Source organism: Saccostrea cucullata, unplaced genomic scaffold (genome assembly GCF_032062105.1).
Source record: "Saccostrea cucullata isolate Sc308-1 unplaced genomic scaffold, CSIRO_AGI_Scuc_v1 ctg4787, whole genome shotgun sequence".
Lineage (NCBI taxonomy): Eukaryota > Metazoa > Mollusca > Bivalvia > Ostreida > Ostreidae > Saccostrea > Saccostrea cuccullata.
In genome coordinates this window covers 17932-40091 of record NW_026926028.1, presented here as the reverse complement: position 1 = coordinate 40091, position 22160 = coordinate 17932, and the positions used below count along the sequence as shown (strand labels likewise).

Sequence of the window (22160 nt, the reverse complement as noted above, 5' to 3'; positions counted from 1 at the left end):
ACTACTCAATGACCTCGAGTGCGACGTACAGGACAAAACTTGCAGCTCTCCGCCGGCAAGTGGTGGCATATTCATATGAGTGAAAAATTAGGGACGTAAGCAACATACAATCAATCATCAAAAACATTTATATCTTGAATAATTTTTAACACCAAAAGATGATTTGCACAAAGTGAATTCCATAGCTCAAACAAAATTTTAAAGTTTATTTTTATATATTTCAGACTATTTAAGTTTATAGTACATTATGTTTTTCTTTTTGTGGATAATTTGGCTATTTAAGCAATATATTGGGTTAAATAAAGTCTTGTTATTTGACACAAAAACCCTCATGGATATATTTACATTTTAGAAAACTTTATTAATTTGTTGCTCAGTAAGATTACAATAGAATAATACACTTTTTCAGTATATGAATTATTATTATATTTTGATATCAGCTAAACATTTGTAGTCATCATTTAATTAAGCTTAAACAAGATATAGTATAAAAACAAACTGTGAATGTTCAACTGTGAATTATCATATTAAAATGCTTAACTACAGTACATAAGAAGAATTCACTTCAGATATTTGATTTTCTTCACTTGTCTATTTCCCCACTGAGTAACAAACAGATTGTCATTTGTATCTATACACAGTCCCCAGGGATCACTCAGTCCACAGTCTATGTAACGGAGGAACTGTCCATCCTGGTCTATGATGTTTATGCAGTCATTTTAGGATCAGCTGTAAGGATGTGACACTGACTGTCTGTGGTGATTCCTAGTGGATAGAATGGTTTGTTCTTTGGAGCAGGAGTGTGTCCAGTGTACCCGAATCTCAGTTTCCCAGCCTGATTGACCACCACTACTGATTTAGCTCTACTGTCAGATACACAGATATTCAGGTTCCTGTTCTCAGTTATGTAGTACATGTATGTGTTATGATCACCAAATGAATAGAGAGGTTTACCTTTATCATCAAACTGAATGGTTTGTTTCTCTGTGGAACCAGAGTAACGGACAACTTTTGTTTGTAACAGTTTGTTATCATCACTGATCATGATAACCAGGAGGTCACCAGAGGAGGTACTACAGACACCATCAGGTCCCCAGTTCTGTAGTTTGATCACCTCCTCTATCTTCTCATTCTTCGCAATGTTCACAGTTTCATCACTGATATCACTATAAACTAGATTTCCACTTTTTGTCACTGCTATGTCCTCTGGCCAGTCCCCTGACTTGGTTGTGATTGACTTGAGTAGTGATCCCTGATCGATGCTGAAGAGTTTCATGGTGTTGTCATCTCCACTTGTCCAGATTCCTTCATCACTCAGACAGGCCACACTGTAAAGTTCACTATACCCAGTGTCTATGGTGGTGACAGTTTCTGGTTCATTAAGCAGCTGTTTGACTGGAGAAGGGGATCCAGCTTCTGATGATTTTTGTGTTGTCTTCATGCTGTAGCCATGTTTATCTGAAGTTAGAGAACTTGATAATAAAGTTCCAAACAGATTACTGAGTTCTTTTCGTTGAATTTTCCCAGGCAAGAATTTAAGATTTGAAGGCACAACCTTTTGTGGAAGCTTTTTATATCTGTCTAAATTGGATTTAACAGCGAATAGTTTTGACATGTCATGTGTGTCTAAAGCCATTTCAGCTGAATTGATTTTATCCTTGATTTCAGTAATGTTCTTGTTTATTTCAACCAGATGTTTTTGTAGAGTTTTTAACTGTGTGTTTTTCATCTCAGCAACTTCAGCTTTAAGTTTCTTGACAAGTTTGTCAATTTTTCTGTGCCAGCCCTCTCCATGTTTTGTTATAGCTGTTGAGAGATCTCCATATTCCTTTTCTAACTGACTCATTCTGTTTTGTACATCAGAGGCAATGTCCATGTAAGTTGGGTAAATTGTTTCCTTAAATTCAATTTGATCTTTGATGATTTTGCTTTTTTTCTCGCCCACAACCTGTAAGATTTCTGATAACTTATGACCAAGGTGTTGATCAGATGCTAGACACTTTGTACAAACAGGAATGTCACATAGGTTACAGTACATTGTACATTGCTGTTTGCTATGAGATTCACATCCAGGGTAGAGAGGGGTAGATTTCCAGAATTGAAATTTGACGAATTTATGGTCTTTGGATTTATCATATTTCGTGTGTTTTCCCACACAGGCCTTACACAGGTTGACAAGACATGTATCGCAGTGCATCTGTGCCACAGCAGTCTCACACAGGTCACATCGTATCAAGTCCAGGGCATTGGTACGGGGGTCCATCATTCGATGCAGTATGTCTTAAATGTAAATAAATTCAACATTTATTCTGAAATAGTACATGTAATTACAATTAAAATATGAGTACAACAAAAAAAGATGTGTTTGTGAAACACAGTGGCTCCCAAATGGCCACATTGTTAAGATTTAATTTTTTTTCAAACGCAACTATTCAAACGCAAATCACATATGTTGATACCCAAAGTAAGGCCTTCCCACAAGAAACACAACTGTAAATATGAATTGTAAAATATAAAAGCGCTTGCAAAACTTGTTCAAAAATTATGGCCAAGGTTATTGTCTTTTAAACGTAGGTCAAACTCCTAGGTCAAGGTCAAGGGGTGAAAGTTTGCGGTATCCTTCTCACAAGGATTGCATATGTAAAGAATTAAAGCCCTTAACCTTACCGTTAAAAAGTCATAACCAATGTTTAAGTTTTAAAGTATGGGTGTTATTGGAATCCAATAAAAGGTTTTCTCAAACTGATTAAAACATTACTTTGACATCATGTCTTTGTTTGCAGTTTAAAATGTACCTGTGTTTCAATAAAAGTTGCTTGAATTGTAAGTTTGTTTATGTAATTATATCGGACTTCCCAGCATGCACACAACGTTGTTTAAACGTTGAATATCAGTTGAAGTTGGGTTAAGACGTTGATAAATATAGATACAATATTGATTCAACGTTGACTTTTCAACGTTGAAAATTTAATGTTGAAACAACATTGAATTCAAATTGAGTTGAATTGCCAACATTGATTCAACGTCGGATCTACGTTGAGAGGGCCAATCCTATTTTTCGCTGATAGATAAATTTGGACTTTGATAGTTTCGGCCTATAACATTGTCGGACCATAACGAGGACTTGACAGTCGCACTACCGTATATCACTACTAACTATTATAACTAACAAGGATGGAAAATATAAAAATTTCAAACATTCAATGATCAATATGAATTCAGTACAAATTTGCCAAAGTACAAATTAAGAGGATACGCAGTAGGACATCCGGAAAATATTCAAAAAGAAAGCATAACACAACCTTCGGACTCAACACCAATATTTAATTTAAAAAAAAATCTTTAAAGAAAACATTTCGGCATGTCAGAGTACTAGTATCATTTGTCGAAATGCATATTTGGTGCATCAAAAGTTGTACCGTATAAGATTTGCATCTAACCTTGGAATGGTTTCATGTTCTGGACTATTTCATGAACACATGTAAAAATACAAAACGTTTGTAAATACTCTGGTTTTGTAACATGATTAATTTATAAAATGTATTTTGGTGAAAAATATTTAACACAATTAACTATTGATAGGAAATTAAACACTTACTGTTTACAATATATAAATTTTTTCATATATTGATATACCGTATGCTTTCATTTCAGTTGTCCCGACCCTCTGCTATAAATTTCATCTTAGAAAGTTATAATTTTGTAATATTGATTTTCATAAACAACAATAACATTAGAGCCACACGGAAAATGGTTTGAAGTATAAAGCGCTGCTTATTTTTTCAGAAATGATTTTTATGTGCAGATAATGAAATGAAGATATCGACACAGAGAGTAGAAAGAGTAACGATTTTATTACCACAACATTAAATATAATATATGAGGTGCATATGAAAATAATACTTACTATTATACCTATTTAAATCATGTTAGAAAACATCATAAAGCGATGTTTCTTAAGTCAGAAAATCACAATGTTATATGTGGTTGTAAGAAAAAAATATATATCTGTGATGAGGAGTTATCTTTCTTCTAAATATTACTTCATGTAAAAAAAATATTCTAATTAAAATACTGTATTATGTACTTGAAATATTAAACCATTTTTAAAATAGTACTTAAGAAGATACAACTTATTCAATTTGTAAGGTATTTGATGTTGGATTTAAATGTTTTATTGTTAAATATAATAAAGCAATTACAAAAGAAATAGAAAGTAATGTTTTCTGCATATGTTTGATCTCATCAAAATGACTACTAACTTTGAAAGTTATGTGTCTTATCAGAGAGTCGCTATCCCTTCAATAATTATGAAGGCATCTTAGTAACCGTGCAATAAAACGGTTGAAATGTTAAGCAAGTATATTATTACTAGTGCTGGCAAATCGGACGATTTTTAGTTACCGGTTACTCGCTTCATCTTCCGATCGAGTACCCGGTTACTCGGATGATTTTTGGTAAAAGTATCAATATCTATAATTTATCTTATTCTATACTTATCTGTAGTAGTGATGCACAAATATAATGAATAGGGACATTATATTCATAATACAAATATACGATATTGTCAAAGATTTACGATTTTGAAATAAAGAAAATGAATTGGGAATAAGACACACAAAGAAGACAAATAAGTACGTCATCTTCAATGACCATTTTACACTTTCTTTTTCAGCCCCTGAAACATTTCGCTATCAAGGAGAATAATTATTTTCATACTCCATAATTAATAGTTATTATGTTTAGTGTCCAGTCAATCACAGGTTTCCAAATAATTAAAGCTTAGGTGATTTAACAGATTTTGAATCAGCTGTTCTTTTGTTACAACTCCAAGCTTATTATGTCTTCGGCGGCATCTCGTTAAATTATCAAATGAGGTAATTATAATCCAGGCCTTCAAAATATGTATACCCTACGCAATCAAAACTATCAATTAAATAAACTGTGAAAACTAATCAAAACAATTTGATTAACTACAAACATGCACTAGATCAAGTGTAACGGTACCTAGAATTAGGGAAATGTGTAAGTAAGTATACATTTTCAGATTATAATACATTCATTTTCTATGCCTTTACTATGTAGAATCAAATTTATCCGAGTAACCGAATAGCAGTTTTACTAACCGATACTCGCAACGTTCGACGGTTAACCGGTTAACCGGGTACTCGTTGCCAACACTAATTATTACTATATGACACCCCGGGCCTTTCCAAAATAAATGATTGAATAAATGTTGAATCAACTGTTTTTCAACATATAATCAACGTTGATTATCAATGTTGATTCAATGTTAAGACTTCAACGTTGATACAAATTTTCAAAATCTAACATAAAATCAATGTTGAATCAACATAGAAAAACAACGTTGATTCAAAGTTTATTCAATGTTGTGTGCCCGCTGGGTTGTTTCATCAACCAATCAATAATAGCGTATTATAAAAACATTCAAGCATTTTTTTCTTTGATGTAGTTGGCAATGATTACTCAGATTAACAACAAAAGGCGACATGGGCCACATCGCTCACCTGAGCATTGTGGTTAGGACAAATTATAAATTGTTTTATTACTGAAAAGTTTAAATCCAAAAGTAGTCCCATGATCAATCATAGCCTTGCTATTCTTCGGAAGAAGAATTTTAAAGAATTTTCCTGTATATGTCTATGTAAAACTTTGAAAGGCAATAATGTCCCCGCCCTAGCCCCGGGAGTCATGATTTGAACCACCTTAAATCACACTATCTCAGGATGCTTCCAAATGAATATGATCAATTATGACTTTGGTATTCTCTAGAAGCGGATTTTAAAAGAATTTTCCTATATATTTCTTTACAAAAATTTATAGTCCAATTTTGCCCCTCCTAACTCCCAGGGGTCATTATTTGAGAAATCTTGAATCTACACTACCTTAGGATGTTTCCATATAAATATAATCAATTATGGCTTAGCTATTTAAAAAAAAAAGGTATTTGACATCTACATTAAAAGTGGTGCTGTTATGAAATACAAAATAAACCGTGGATATAATGAGCCACTTTAAATAAAACGTAATAGTTTTCGAATAAAAAAAGCTTCTGTGTCAATAATCAAGTTTAATAACCCCAAACAGTACTTAACAAAGTTACTTACCAGCATCATCGTAGATTGTTTTGTTGTTTAGTGATATTATTAAATCGTGGGCTTTTAAATCGAGACAAGCTAAATATACTGGGAATAAAAGCAAATCAAGAATTTCTATTCCTATCTCTCCTCTCTCCAAGTCTTTTTCATAAAGTTCATATCCCTCCTCCGAAAGAAATGTCAGGTGAAGTAATAAACTGCTTTTGTAGGTTTTTATATCAGCACCATACTTTGTTCTTAAAAAGATGACAAATTTCGTGAATTTTGCCAAAATACTGATCTTTCGAACTTGCTGATTTGCATAGGTTTTCATTTTTGATGACAGTTTGTCAAAGAAAGGTTTGATAGAGTCCCATATTATTTCTTTTGAGCCTTCCTTTAAAAGGCTTTCTACTGTGTCAAAAATTTCCTTTAACTCCTCTTCTGTTGTTACTTCATTGATACATTCTACCATATGATTCAGAAGGTCAATGGTTGTTTCCAGTAAAAAATCTGCTTGTTCTTTCTGTGCCGGGTCTTTTGCTTCGGCATTAACTTTTGCAGATGCAGTAAACAATCCTTCAGTAAAGAAATCATACATTGCAGTAATGGTTTATATCTATAACTGTAGGCCTTGCAGGTTTACTGTAACTGGATAACAGTAATTTAAAAGTATTTATTTCTATATTTCACGTTACAGGGCCTAACATATTGGTTTTATTAATACTTTCCTTTTTGGTGGTAGGGAATAGATGGTGGTGTTGATGGTAGTAACGGGAGTTGGAGAGTAAAAAAAATATCATTTATTATATTTAAAACACACCGTCGACAAAATATCTTCTTATGATAGAAGGAGAGTATCATCACTGAAAATCAAGAAAGGTCTAGCAATATTCTATTTCCTGGGGGAAAAATTAATAATTATATACAGATAAAGGCGGGGAAGTAGAAGTTAGTTTCTGTAAGGAAATATCTTATGCCATACCTTCAGAGGAGTGATTGTTTGCTCTAGTTTAATTTTAAAATTGCATGTTTTAATAATCTAGATAAATCATTACCTTTTTCTAATCTCATTGAAGCTGTTAGTTCCCTGATAACTTCAACGACTTCTTTCTCACTTTCAGACGATTTTCTAATTTTCTCCATCCACTCTTACTAATTCCTCATTTAATGGTCGGTATTGTGCACTTTGGAGACTCTGAATGTAATTTTTTTATGTAGGCGGTTCCCTGTTCTTTGACACAAGCTGTACATGAGAGCCCAATACTCATTGAATTCGGTTTGGGAAACACACGTGTTAGAAACATGGCATACAATTTGTTTTTAATTAAGCGGATACGTTCTATGTCATCTCCAAGACTAACCTCTCCCTGAGATGGCATTTCTGTGATCCCCCATACTTGTGTGGGAGATGGAATATTGGGACAAAGAATACGTATCAATGTATAAAGCAATGTAATGTGAAAGTCTCTGTATCCATCAGTATGGGCATTCTGGATAATAAGAAGTTGATCTTTTCGAATGAGTCTAAACAATGGTGTATTTGCTTTGACTGTATTGAATATAACGCGAGGAGAAATTTCCTTTTCTAACACGTCTCGTAAAATAGGCGTCAGCTCTTCCACTATGATCAATGCAAGTCTCGCAAATCTTGTTCTGTCACTTGGAGTAAACACTTTACTTAACGCCATTCTGAAAAAAAATGTGTCAATTCATAAATGTTCCAATATATATGTAGAAAGACGAATTCACTTTTGCTATGTTCATTTCACACACAATTTAGACCCTGTCAATGTATTAATGAATTATTTCACAGTCCATATAGAATTCAAAACATCACATACATATGTCTTCCATTCAGTTTCTATTTTGATGATTACGTTTCAATTTTATAATTACATATACATGTAAAACAAGTATGACATTTTATGAACTTTCAAATAATTCATAAGTATACATGTATCAGGACACCCTAACCCAACAAATATGATTTTGAAAACGTACATATAGCCAACAATAATAATAGGTTAAAATAATGTTTTATTCTAGTCGTAAAATTAGATGTTGCGAGATATTGAAAAACATTTAATACAGTTAAGGAAAGATTTTCATTGGAAAGGAAATGAAACACATTAACTATCGTTTCTTAGTGTGAAATTATACTTGCTATATTTAAATTTTTAACGAACGTTTTTCGTTCAGCATCATCGCCCGTGTGGCGTGAAGTAAGGAGTTTATCCTTACGCAGTGGGTTAGAATCCGATGTGGAACGTGGAGACTGGTCTTTCTAATGAGAACGTATAAACTGAGGTCCAGTGTAACTGTTGGCAAGAAAAAAGATCCCTCTCTGCTCAATGAGCCTTAGTGCCGAGTATAGGACAAAAGATGCTGCTCTCCAACGGCAAGTAGTGCCGTCTCCATATGAGTGAAAAATTCTCGAGAGGTACGTAAAAAATATACAATCAAACAATCAATCAATCATTTAGAATCAGCATTTTTGCAATCAAATATCGCGAAGCGAAGAGAAGGCGTTACTTTAATGCGAATTAAACGTAAAGTAACTGCAAATTAGCTTCGTTTAGCGTTCACACGGAGAATTTGATGCGAATTAGTTTAATTCGAATTAGTTAATTGCGCATTAAATTACTTCGCATTAGCTCCGTGTGAACGCTAAGCGAAGCTTATTCGAATTAAATTTTGAGGCATGCGTAATTGGAAAATTAGGTCAAATACCACAAATCGGTGGTCAGCTTGAAGTACGTTTGCTAAAATGTGTTAATCACCAAAACGTGTGTACAGACACAGTAACCATATGTCAAATGCATCTGCTCCTGCATAATGTGACGTGATTTGCAAATGACGTCATTATGGCCTTACTGACGCCTGGCCGTAGAAGTAGAATTTTAATTCGCATTAGTTTACTTCGCATTAGCTGTCGTGTGAACCTAATTTAATTCGCAGTAGTTTTCTTCGCATTAATTTACTGCGAATTAAACTCGTTGTGTGAACAGGGCATTAATATAGTTTATGTAAGAAACAAATGCATACCTCCTGTTACCGGTATAGTGCCATTGTTATACTTCTGTATATTGTCTGTAAAGAAGTAAAAAAGCATGTTACTTTTCATCAAAATAATTTTTTTTAGCTCTTTTAAAAACTAATACTGATGAAACGTATACCTTTTTCATAAGAAATAAAGCAGAATACAGGTCCGTACAGCCCCTAAGAAAACCCAGCGTGGTGGAAATTCTGTGTTTTTCATTGGATGTGGAATTTATCTCTTGGACGGGATAGCGTGGCTTTTCAAAAAAGATTGTTGTGCATTTTCTCTTCTAGATTTAATTTATAATCATTGAATTTGATAACTTCTCCTATATTTAGAACCAAAAAATATTATACAAAAGCTGATTCTTCTTATGTACAATGTTATTTGCCACGAAGCTAAGGAGAATCTTTGGCCGAAATAATAAATTATCCAACTTGAAAGGAAAAATATTCTTTTGGACTAAATTGCCACTTTGACAACCTAATAAGCAAAACTTACATTCGTGTCTCCAGATCCAGATAATTAGTTAGAGTTAGTTTCTTAGGTATTTCGTAAGGCTGTCACCAGTTTCCACAGTGTCTAAATGACTTTTTGTTGACTATAAAACTAGAGAGGAAAGTCTGCCGTTATGTCCTGTAACTTGATATAAACTGCTTTTGTCTCTGAAATGTACTTGTTTATGACCTTACGTGGTTTACAGTAGTTGCTCCATTACACTAGGAAGAATCTGTTTAATTCAGTGGACACGGATTGATAACTTCAAATCCGCTGACAATATGACAAAACCAAATGAAAGAAAGGACCACACTCCTTTTAATGAAATCAGCTACATGAACCCCAGGGCTTACAAAAATGATGCAGATGCACACCACTGACAGTACTTCAGTAACAGAAGATGGGAAGCCAGTAAAACCCTGGAAGCCTTGGTTTAACTGGGAAATCTGATTGATGTACAGGCTACTAAATTTAAGAAGAAATAAAAGAAAGGTTTAAATTTACATTTACATTTTATGAATAACAAATGTTTTATGCATCTATATATTTTTTAACTTTCAATATGAAAGATTTTATTAAAGTATAAACAGGGGGATATGGAGATAATGAAAAGTATTCAAGATCAAAGTCCATAAAACAATACAAAATAGGAGTAGAGCAAACACTTATCCCCAACACAGGTTTGCAGATCATCCCTTGTCGACAGGGCAATATCAATATATCTCTAATTAATCTTCAACGGAATCCATAATATTTATGAAAGGCTGACGCAAGTGGAAGGATATGACTTCCCTATATTTAGGATCTTTAAGATTATGTTTCATATACTCGGTATACAGGCCATATAAAGTTTTTTGTAATTAAAAAGTTTTGAATCAATGGACTTATTGATCATCAAACTTAAAGACAGCCGCTTTAGATTTTCATGCATATTAGGCCTCCATAGCTTTATAATTAGACACAAAGACAGACGCGCATGAGATTGACATGCATATTTGTATAGTTAGCTCCTGACCTATCGCTTTGCCTAATTAAAATTACGACAAAAATCAACTCCATTAAATGGGACTCATCCCCCGATATCGGGATTCTCTCTGAAATGAGGGATATTTCCTTTTATGGTCAAATAAATATCTCTGATATGTGAGACAAAGTTCACTTCTTTTGAAATTAAAAGCAAAGCGTGTTTTATATTAAGCAAAAACGCGAAATTTCTGACACAGTACATGTACATGAAGACTTGTACTGTACTGGCACGGATTTCTTCCTCATGTACTGGAACACTTGAGGAAGAAATCCGTGCCAGTATATGACCATTTCATAGTCTGCGAGAGCGCCTTTTTCCACTTGAAAAGTGAAAAAAGGTACTGTTTTCATCCTACCTCACTTATAAGTAGCTATTTTATCAATAAAACGACAATAATACGACATTTATCAAAGTTTTCAAACCTTACAAACTTAGATTTTGACTTTGTCTTCCATTGCTGTTAAAATCCAATCACAACAATACACCAGAAGGTGGTTTGTGGTTTAAAAGGAAGAAGAAGAACCGGAAGCATGTGATTTTTTTTCTCTCTCGAGAGTTGACACATTATAAGTTTGATTTCCGGATCTGCAGTCCCAGTGTAAGCTGTCATTTATAAATCGGTAATCCCCGACAAACTCCACTACGCTCCATACAAAAAGTGCTAGGCGATTTTCTAAATATTGAGATGTAAACAATGAGCAATCTGCCTCATTATTGATAAAGAAAATAAGCAGTGCACCATAGAGAGTCAGACACACACATTCGTCAGGTATGATGGGATTCTTCAAAATATACAATGTATGTTCGTATGTATCGTCTTCTCGGCTATTAAGTAAATGATGGTTAGAACTTTTGAAAATCTTAGAACTAAGTCAGCGCGTGTGTTAACATCCTCTACAGCCTAGGCATGGATCCAAAAATTCACAGAAAAACAACATCAGAGTTTAAACATTTACATATATATAATTGATTGCATTAACGGATTTGAATTGAAGGAAAACTTGATTTATTTTGATACATTAGTCATTCTATATTTTGCTTTCCTTTTTAAAAAATACAAGTGTAATTCAGTGAATCTATTACAGTAGCTGTATGGGGTGTGTTTGACAAGTATTTATTTAACAACGTATATACACAAATACAAACACAGTGGGTTCTGGCCCGGGTCGACTCTCCGCTCTGCTGCTGTCCCAGACACGTCCTGTCTGCTCGGCATCCACGTGTAGAAGAGAAAGAGTTCGATTATCCCGCCATTTGACGTAAGACAGACAGTAAGTCGTACTAAGGGATAGTCGCTCAGAAACTACAGTATTTTGAGTAAAATAAATTTCAGAAATTAAAAGCACAAGCGAATACATAAATGTCCATGAGAAAATACAAATACTGTGTAATAAATACTTATAACTTTATGATATGGTAGATATGCCACCCAAAAGAAAACAGAACAGCTGTAAACAGCATGACATCTATTCAGAGGGGAAATATATTGTTGTCTTTAAGAATGATGGAAAAAAATAAGGAAGCAGGCAACTGAGGCCCTCATTGCAAATGGAGATTTATTTCCCCATTCCTTATATATTTGCAATGCTTGTGCCTCGTATGCAGAGGACAATCTATGCAAGAAAAAGATCTGAAAATTACAATTAAGGACTACTACTTGGATGAGTTTAAAGAAGTGTGGTCTTTTTGAGAAGGAAAGTTGAGTAAAAATAGCTGGTAGTATTGGACGGTGTATTGCCAGACAAGTGACTGAAGATGCCATATCCTCCTCCAAAAGGTACAAGGATGTAAGTTTTATACAGTAACTCAATTTTGATGGTAAGATGTTGTTTGGTAACAAAAAATGAAATAAAAAATGGAAAGAATTAAAATATTACCATTCAGCTAATATGGATTGCACCTAATTTACGTATACTTTTTTAGATTGGATGAAATAAAGCAATGCTGCCGTTGTGGCATTCCTCCATGGATTATCCGGGGATAGAAATATGGAAATGTATATGGTCAGGGATATGGAGCAGCTCTATTGCCTATGTTATAGAAGTTTTGTGGCTCCATTCAGTTTTGCCTATTTGCTGATGATATACTTTGCAACTGGCAGTACAACAGTTGTTTCTGTGTTGTTTTCGGGACTGCCGTGTGGATCTTACTCCACGTTACAGGTATGTGTTTATACCTGGGTTTGAAAGAAATAAAGACTTAATCTAAATAAATGAACTGTTATTTTCATAAACTTAAAACAAAAAAATATCTTGTTTCCATATCATATGAGAAGAAATATCCAAATGAATTACATGCATGAGGGACACGTAGCATCGTTTTTGAAAATGTGTGTGTGTGGGGGGGGGGGTATCCAACATGAGATTTTTTGTTTTATCTTTCGGAAAAATAATTGACATAAAAAGAATAGGAAGATGAAAGTTCAGCATGCATTTGAAATATTAATAAAACGTTATGTTCGGACCCCCCCACCCCCACCCCCACCCCCCTGCCCGATTCTACGTGCCTGATAAACGGGGATAAACGTGATAAATAAATCATTGCAGCCCGGAGGACCGGGCTGCTCTATACATATAAGTTTAAGTGTTGGTATATGGAGATTGGGGTGGGAGTAGTTATTCAGAATTAAAGGTTTTCTAAACATTGAATAGATTGTTAGTCTGAACGTTCTTTCCCTTTATAAATTACGAGATACATAATATATTTACTACCATAAAGTGAATCTTTAAATATATATATGTTTTTCATATTTAATATATAAAGTTGCTTATCATTTACTATCGAAAAAACGACAGGTCCCCTTTTTTAGAACATCGAATTTTACTTCTCGCATAAAAACGTACTCTGCACAGTTCGTGTTTTATATTCTTAAAATTGAACATTAAATACATTTTTGAATATAGGTGATGCATGTGTCTAACTTCAATTTATATTTTCTGCAGCCAACATTTACTCGAGGAATTGAAGTTTAAAATGGTATTGGTATGTTTGTTATTTATCCGACTATACGTTTTCAAAATATTCGCGACTATCGTCTTCATTGATTAGATGCCAATCGCATCATCTCGGGTCTTTCCGTCAGAGGTCGGAAAAACAACCTCGAGGTTGTTTTCCGCTAGTCGGAAAGGCCCGAGAAGTTGCGATTGATTAGATGCATGCCTTTTCACACATATCGAAGCGGTTTGATGATCAAGACTCATTTCCATTGTTTACTTTATATATTTTCCGGGCGACAATTGATGGTTACATCAATGTTTTCTTGTTTCTTATTTACATAATTCTAGCGTTGGAACAATAAAACTGGAATGCCCAAAAGATTTAGACATTGTCACTTTTTTTGACAATAATAAGGTTAAATAATATATTTTCATATACTATACAGTATATTCATTATTATTTTAAGATCTATGTATGCAGATTGATGTGCAAATCTCCTTCATCTAAGTTTATGATAAAAAATTATCCAATAAAATTTCTGAATGTAAGGGTGGAATTGTTCCATACAAACGAATCATGTGATGATCCAGGCCACTTTGCCACTGTATTAATGAATTTCAGTTTTGCATCACATACAGCCATAGTGTTTATAGAGTGGTAATTTTTTCTATTCACAAAGACTTGCTCTTCAATTGATTAGGACTTTATTCCCACATGTGTACCGTTTATTGCGCCTTTAACATATGGGAAGCCACAAACTCTTTTAAAAATCATACATTCTTTTTGTAATTTCATTCTGATCAATGGACATTTTTATCTGTCTTGGACTTATTTTAACCAATGATTGAGACACATCTCTGAAAATTGTTGAATAGCTCTTCTTACTTATTCGATGCAAGTCGGCAGTTACTGTGTGAAAAATACCAGTAGCAAAGAAACGTAATGCAGCCATAAGCTGCAGGGATGGTGGAAGTGCATGAGACCTTCGTGTAGGCCATGTGATGTCATTTTGTATCGTTTGACAGATGTCCAATATCAAATGATGAGGCAGTCTAAACTTCGAAATGATCTCACGATCATCCATATAGTCCAAATGATTGTTTCTATCCCCAAACAACCTCTCTCTCCGTAACAGTCTCCGTTCGTTTATTATCAAATATGCAGACGCCATATTTAGTTTCTTCCTAAGACATCGATTTACCTGTCCTAAAGTTACGACATAACGTAGGAAAATCCTAAAATAAGATAAGGATAGTGAAACGGATAAGTAATGAACTTAGGAAAAATTTCTTTCCTGAGATATAACTTAGTCCTTAGCAGGATTTGTGAAACGGGCCCCAGATAGGTAATTATATTAGTCAAGTTACATTAAATAGAGACGCTGAAATATACCTGTGGGAGACCCATAGATAAGTGGGAGACCCATCGACGGGAAAAGTTATGGGAGAATTTATGGGAGTAACATTTTATTAATAAAACTATATAATTATTTTGGAAGATTTAGATTTTTTTCTACTTGCTGTGGGAGTGACTTTACTGTAAAGGTGTCAGATATTGTGATTTTTATTACAACAATACTCATATTGTACATAGTGTAAATACATTTTATTTGTTGAACTTTTATCCTGACTTAATTATTTACAAAGTTGGCATACGAGAGTGGAAAGCCCACACAGTTGCCCCACTCTCTCCCGAGGTGGGAGGCGTGTGGCAACGCACTTTGAAAAAATTACGCACTTTGAAAAAAAATGTCAAAGTGCGTTAAAATTGGAACAAATTTTTTTCAAAGTGCGTTAAATTTTGGACCAACTCAACGCACTTTGAAAAAAATTTTCAAAGTGCGTTAAGAGTCTACATCAGTATATTTTACCATGGAGACACTTAACGCACTTTGAAAAAAAAATCATATTTTAGTCATGGAAAAATTTTATTTGTTATTTATCTTTCAAAAAACTAAGCCTAACCCTAACCTCAAAAAACAATTGATTTAATTCCGTCGAAAAGAGGAGAAGACGGGTAAAAGATCCCTCAGTCCAAATCTTTATCTTTCCAATACATAGGTGTCGGTAACAAATGGGGGAGGGGAGCAATAAACCTAAAAAGGGTACGCCGCATTTTCAATGCTTATACGATGTATATATCTTTTTAAAATAAGTGGAGGGGGGGGGGCTTAGCCCCCCTCCTCTCCCCTGGCCCTTCGCCCAGTCTCGATGTCTATGCTATACTCATAGCATTCATATAATTATGTATTTACCTAACTGGTATGACGTTGAAAACTTTCAATAATAAATGAGTTAATTAAAACAGATGAAAACTAGAAATTTTTAAGTACAGTAAAAGGTATGGTAGAGAAAGAATTTTCATAGTTTGAACAATTAAACTGGCCCTTTTTTATTATGATAAATGCTAAGTTGCTTGAAGCTGTCCTCTGTTAGTGCCCCCTATACACCTTTACATCTACTTATCAAAGACTAGAATTAAAAAAAGAAGAAACGAATGAAATATTTAAAATGTCAATAGCTCAGGTCCTAAAGTGACTTTATCATTAAAAAGTTATCAAACCAGGATCTGTTATTTATCATACCGATTATTTAAAGGAATATTGATCAATCTTTACATTTTTTTCAAAGTGCGTTGATATGGTCGATATTAACGCACTTTGAAAAAAAAATATTTTTTTACAAAGTGCGTTAGCTTGGTCCCAAATTTTAACGCACTTTAAAATTTTTTTTTCAAAGTGCGTAATTTTTCAAAGTGCGTTGTCACAGAGGCGCAACAGTATGTACAGGTTTGTTTTATCTGTCAGGTGTTTTATACTCCCTGGTATATTTAGGTTACCTGTATATTTTAAACCCGTCTAGATTTTAAACCCAAAGCACTGTGTTTATACGAGTACTTAAAAATCACCCTTCTTATTTTATGACAAAGTCAACCGGTGTAACGTTGAAAATTAACCCCAGTTGAAAATTGACCCGGGGGTCATTTTTCAACGTTGAATATTGAACCAGGGGTGTTTTTTCAACATTGAAAATTGAGACCAAAAGTCGTTGAATTCATACCCGGGGTCATTTTTCAACAGCTTAATATTTTTTCCTTATCCCTAATGACTTCACCGAGTTGAAAATAGACCCTGTTGAATACTGACCCCTCCTCAGAGTTTGAACATTTTTTGAACTGGGATTTTACTTTACGGGATTTATCAGTATCTCTATATTTATATTTCGGTTTCAATTTCCCCCCTTTTCAAGAATAATAGAAATAAGTCTAAATATCATCTAAATATCATCTCATGTATATATGCACATCTTCAAATATGACGACTATATTTTTGACAATATTTTCTAAAATCCACACCCATAAATAACTACATGTACAAAACCATGAATATGCATAAAACAAAAATCCTGGAAATCTGGTGTCTAGAAAGTGAGCCGTATTATAGTGATCAGGTGGGCAGAACATCCCATCTAGTCAAATTCAGTATAAAAATTATCAGAATTAAAAGCCTAAAAATTAGAATGAAACACATCGCTTAAAATGAATCCAATGTTAGGTTATATTTGTGAAAAGATCAATATAGCGACCATAACATGTAAGTAATGCTGACTTTAAACAAAATTGGTGAAATCCCTGTAACCAAACTTATCTGTCAGTAGCCTGCCTTGGCCTAAAAATCGATCGTTATCGGAGCATTACCTTGAGACTGAGAACTAGAGTTAGAGTCTGGGATGAACTAGAAGCTACACTTCTCACCATCTTTGATATCACCAATTAAAAAAAAAGCGTCCCTGCAACATATTTTGATCTAAACAACTAAAAATCGAATTCCTCTTGAAAGAAACAGATAGAGAGAGAGAGAGGGATCCTAAAGTTTTTTCTCGGAGGCGGGGGTATGGTATCAAAACCCTCTGAAATATTGTGACCAAAAAACATAAACAAACAAGCAAACAAAAAATGGAAAGGGAAACTAGCCAATGTTGAAAACCAAACCATGTTTCTCTAATTGGATGGAAGGGTCGCTTCAAAAATTCCTCACAAAAAATCCCGTGATTCCCCGATTCGGGGTGGGGGGTGGGGGGTTTCAATGTTATATTTTGGCAACTTCATTACAAATATTTAATAACACTGGAAGTTAATGCTGTGTATATATCTAAGGCAAACATTTATTGATTTAAAAAAAAAAACTACAAAAATAAAGAAAACAGCCCAGTCACAAATAAAAAAAATTCTGCAAATAATTCCCAAAAGGGGAGATTACCCCCCTTTTACATCCTATACTTAAGGTATGTCACTCTTGAAATTTGTCAAATCAAGGATTTATTTAGAAGTATATTTTGAATAAGTATACTCATAAGATGACTTAAAATCGCAGAGAAAATAGGTGGTCAGTGTTCTTCTAACTGATCTACAGTACAATGAAGTTGACCTTTTTGCACTTAAATTTTAACTCTTTGGTTAATTACTTAAATCTTTATTATATTTTATCAGATGAAACCATGGAAAAAAAATATTATATTAGGTAAAATATTTTGACCATTCACTCTCACCATTTTCCAAATACTAATATTAGGAATTTTAAAATTAAAATAAATGAAGTGTTGTCAGCAAAAAAATATTATTAATAAACAAATTTATGAACTAAATTGTATATTGTGTAACTATGTTTACTAATATTCAGGATTTTCATATATAAATGTTCTTCTTTTTAAATAAATATTACACGGAATAGTGCGATATTAAGCTACATGTAACTTTGAAATCTGAAGATATTTTAAAGAATATTTTATTCTAAGCATATAACTGAATAACAGAATTGAGTGTGCATTGATTACATTGGTGTTGAAAGCAAATTGAAAGTGCGGGGGGGGGGCTTATTGAAAAAGAAAGAAAAATTCAAATCTGAAAAAATGACAAGAAAAAAAAGTCCATTGTCCAAACTGGTAGTCCAAACCCAAAAATCCTTTGGGAGGAGGTGGGGTGGGGTTGGGAGGTGGGGTAGGATTCAATTTTTTTTTTTTAACACTACCACTTACTTTTCTTTTTTGACTACACTGTAACGTGCCTGTTGAAAGCAGGGGGGAAACTAAGCCAATTTTACATTGTTCAATGACTATATTGTGTTTATCTTTGCAAAAAAGGGGTAAGCATCCCTAGCCCCCCCCCCCCCCTTCCCGACGCCTATGAATTAAAACACAGTTGTGAAAACCATAAATATGTGTTTTTATGCTGTTGAATTTTGAACCGGTTTCATGATCAAAACTCCACGACCCGGCTCAGTTTTCAGCTGATAAGGGTCTAAATTCAACACCTTTGGTCTCACTATTCAACGTTGAAAAATGACCCAAGGGTCAATTTTCAACCCGGGTCAAAATTCAACGTTACACCGGCCCCTGGTACGAGAGGGACATCCCTCAGGGAAAATGGTCTTGTAAACTTTCTTTGATTAACCGCTCTCAAGTCCAACCACCCCATCCACAAAAAACCTCACTTGACCTTTATATGAAAAATCTGTGGACAAAATATTGAGCAATTTCCAATAAGATCTTAGAGTGAAACAGCAGAATGGTTATATATGTGTTTTGACTGATTTTATCAAACAATATTTCAATATTGTGTATTCTACAATACTTTATCTGCAAACAGACATGAAAAGATAACATGTTGAATAATATAAGTACATTTGTAAATATCCCAGTGTTATAGTTTTGTGTTTTGGAGCTGATTAAACTAGTGCTTGCATAGTTTTGTCGAATGCCCAGTGAATGTTTCTGAAAAGTGAATAATACAATTATGAGACGGACACAATAATGTTTTAGATACGTATTCTGTGATGTGTACGCCTTGACTTTCAATATATAAAAAACTCATGACTTTCACTGCATATAACTAATAATATCAATTTTTCTATTTCTATATTGAGCAACAAGTAGCAAGTCATTTTCATCAGTACATAGCCCCCACGGAAAACTCAGGCCACACTCTACATAACGGAGAAATTGTCCGTTCTGGTCTATAACGTGAACACAATGATTTTCGATGTCAGCTATAAGGATGTGACTCTGACTGTCTGTGGTGATTCCTCGTGGATCAAATGGTTTGTTCTTTGGATCAGGAGTAAGGCCAGTGTACCTAAATCTCAGTTCCCCGGCCTGATTGACTACCACTACTGCTCCAGCCCCATGGTCTGATACGCAGATATCCAGATTCCTGTTCTCAGTTATGTATCTGTAAAAATCTCCTGATGATAAAAGAGGGATACCCCTATAAGCAAAAATGGTTTGTTTCTCTTTGAAATACAAGTAACGGACAACTTTTGACTGTTTATAGTCAGTGCTGATCATTATAACAAGGAAATGACCAAAGCAGGTTTTGCAGACTCCATGAGGTATCCAGTTTTCAAGTCTAATTACATGGTAATTTTCTTCATCTTTTACGATATTTACAGATCTTTCATGATAATCAGTATAAACTAAATGTCCAGTACTTATAATTGCTATGCTTTCTGGACGATGACCGGACAATGTTCTGAATGTCTTCAAAAGTGCTTTCTGATCAGAATGAAATACTTTTATAGAGCAGTCATCTCCACTTGTCCAAATTTGTCTGTCAGTATAGCCTACTACGTTATAAAGATTAGAGGTATATTGGGTGCCTACGCTGGCAATGATCCTAGGTTGTGGAAGAATCTGTTTGATATTTTTTGGTGTTATGTTATCCGCATCAAATCTTAGCGACCCAAACCACATAGAAATTAGCTCCTCTGGAACTCGAAGCGGGGAAAAGGTTGGTAAACATATTTTTACTTGAGGAATGATCTCCATTTCCGTCAATGTCTCCAAGTCTGTTTGAAATTTCAGGGATTTAGAAATATTATTTGATTTAAGGATGCCATTTATTTGTTCCAAATTTTCTTCCACTTTTTGAATATTCTGATTTATTTTGGCCTTGCATCTTTTCATTTCATCTCTGTGTTTGTTTTCCAGTTGTGCTATTTCAGAATTCAGGTTATTGAAGTGTCTTTCGATGGCGTTGTACCACTTCCTTTTTTGATTAGAAATATCTGTTCTGAGATTCTTTAAATCCGTTTCAAGTTCAGACTCTTGTTTTTCTACGTCAGATAGAAGAATTTTATACTTTTTATCAAAATCCTTCTTCAGTTTTTCCAAGTCTGATTTAAATCGTGATTGCTTTTTCTTAAAAATATCAAAAATATTTAAAAATGTATGATACTCGTGTTTTTCTGAAATTGTGCATTCTATACAAACTGGAAGGTTGCATTTCTTGCAGTGAAGTTCACAAGTTTTCTTTTGGTGGGAAGGACAACGAGGGAAAATGGCTTCTTCACTTCGTAAATAAAAACCCACGAAGGTATGGCACCGGGTTACATCTGATAAGACATGAGTCCCAATGCAAGTTCTACAGAGAATAACATCACAAAGAGCGCAGAGAACCTCTACCTCAAAGGAACTACAATTTACACACTGCAATATTTCTTGGGCTCTAGTTTGTGGATCAATAATTTTTGAAAAATCTGAAACAAAAAGTAAATAGAATAATATTTACATGCATAATATTAAAGCTACTTAAAACATTTTGTAATGTAATCTTTTTAGTGCATTATAGAGTATAAAAGAAATTTGGATTGATTGATTGATTGATTGTACATGTATATGGGTACATCCCACTTATTTTTTTTCAGAATCGGTAGAAGAAAGTAGTGCAGAAAAAATTACAGGTTCCTTAATTTGCAGACTTGCATAAAAAAATTGGGCAGGTGTACTGAACTGAGCCTCACACTTGTTGATAAGGAGTATCTTTCTTACCAAAAAAGCTTGGCAAATGTAACTTATCAAGAAGATTAGCTGAATTATTTTTGTGTAGCGCCACTTTCACTTTCATTTTTAAAGGGTCCCTCATACAGACGCATTTTGCCGGAAAACGAATCTGACATGCCACTTCGAGATTTTAACCAAGGAAAGACAAGTTGATGTTCTTTGATTTGAGGGATTACTCACTTCTGAACGAAAATTAGAGACATCTCTATGAGAAGAACATTAACATTGTCGCCTATGGGAAAACAATTAGTGGACTGTACCCATATTGTTTAATGTCCCTCTCCAGAATTTTTCACTCGTATGGAGACGCCACAACTTGCCGATGGAGAGCTGCAAATTTTGTCTTATGATCGGCACTTACGGCCATTGAGCATAGAGGAATCTTATCGTGCAAGTACCTACTGCGAAACGGGATCTAGGTTCATACAGTTTCATCCGAAGAACCGGTTTCCACGTCCCACAGTGAAATTCGAACTCGCGACGTAGGGATCAACTCCACCATCTGAATCTCCCATATTTCCAGGAATTATTCCATTTACTCTCTGCTGCTGTCCGTTGAAGGTTAGATTAAACTGTAATAGATTTGTGGTCGGTTCTTTCTGTCACATAGATTTGCGATATTTTTTTTTATCAAAACTTCAACACGAACTTTAGAATCTGCATACCTGAAGGTTTTTGCATGTTCCTGCCTATTTTAGAGTATTTGCCACTCTTTGATGTGT

At 34.2% G+C, this 22160-nt stretch overlaps 1 long non-coding RNA gene and 1 pseudogene across 1 annotated transcript; both read right to left on the bottom strand.

The window, feature by feature from the left end:
* Positions 1-482: 482 nt before the first annotated feature.
* On the bottom strand, positions 483-7305 carry LOC134270423 (E3 ubiquitin-protein ligase TRIM71-like; annotated as a pseudogene).
* Positions 7306-7468: 163 nt separating this feature from the next.
* On the bottom strand, positions 7469-11259 carry LOC134270422 (uncharacterized). The gene is made up of 3 exons (XR_009992822.1): positions 11094-11259; positions 9147-9191; positions 7469-7790 (listed from the first exon to the last, which is right to left on the bottom strand). It is a non-coding gene; the product is annotated as an uncharacterized LOC134270422 (long non-coding RNA).
* Between the last annotated feature and the right edge of the window lie 10901 nt (positions 11260-22160).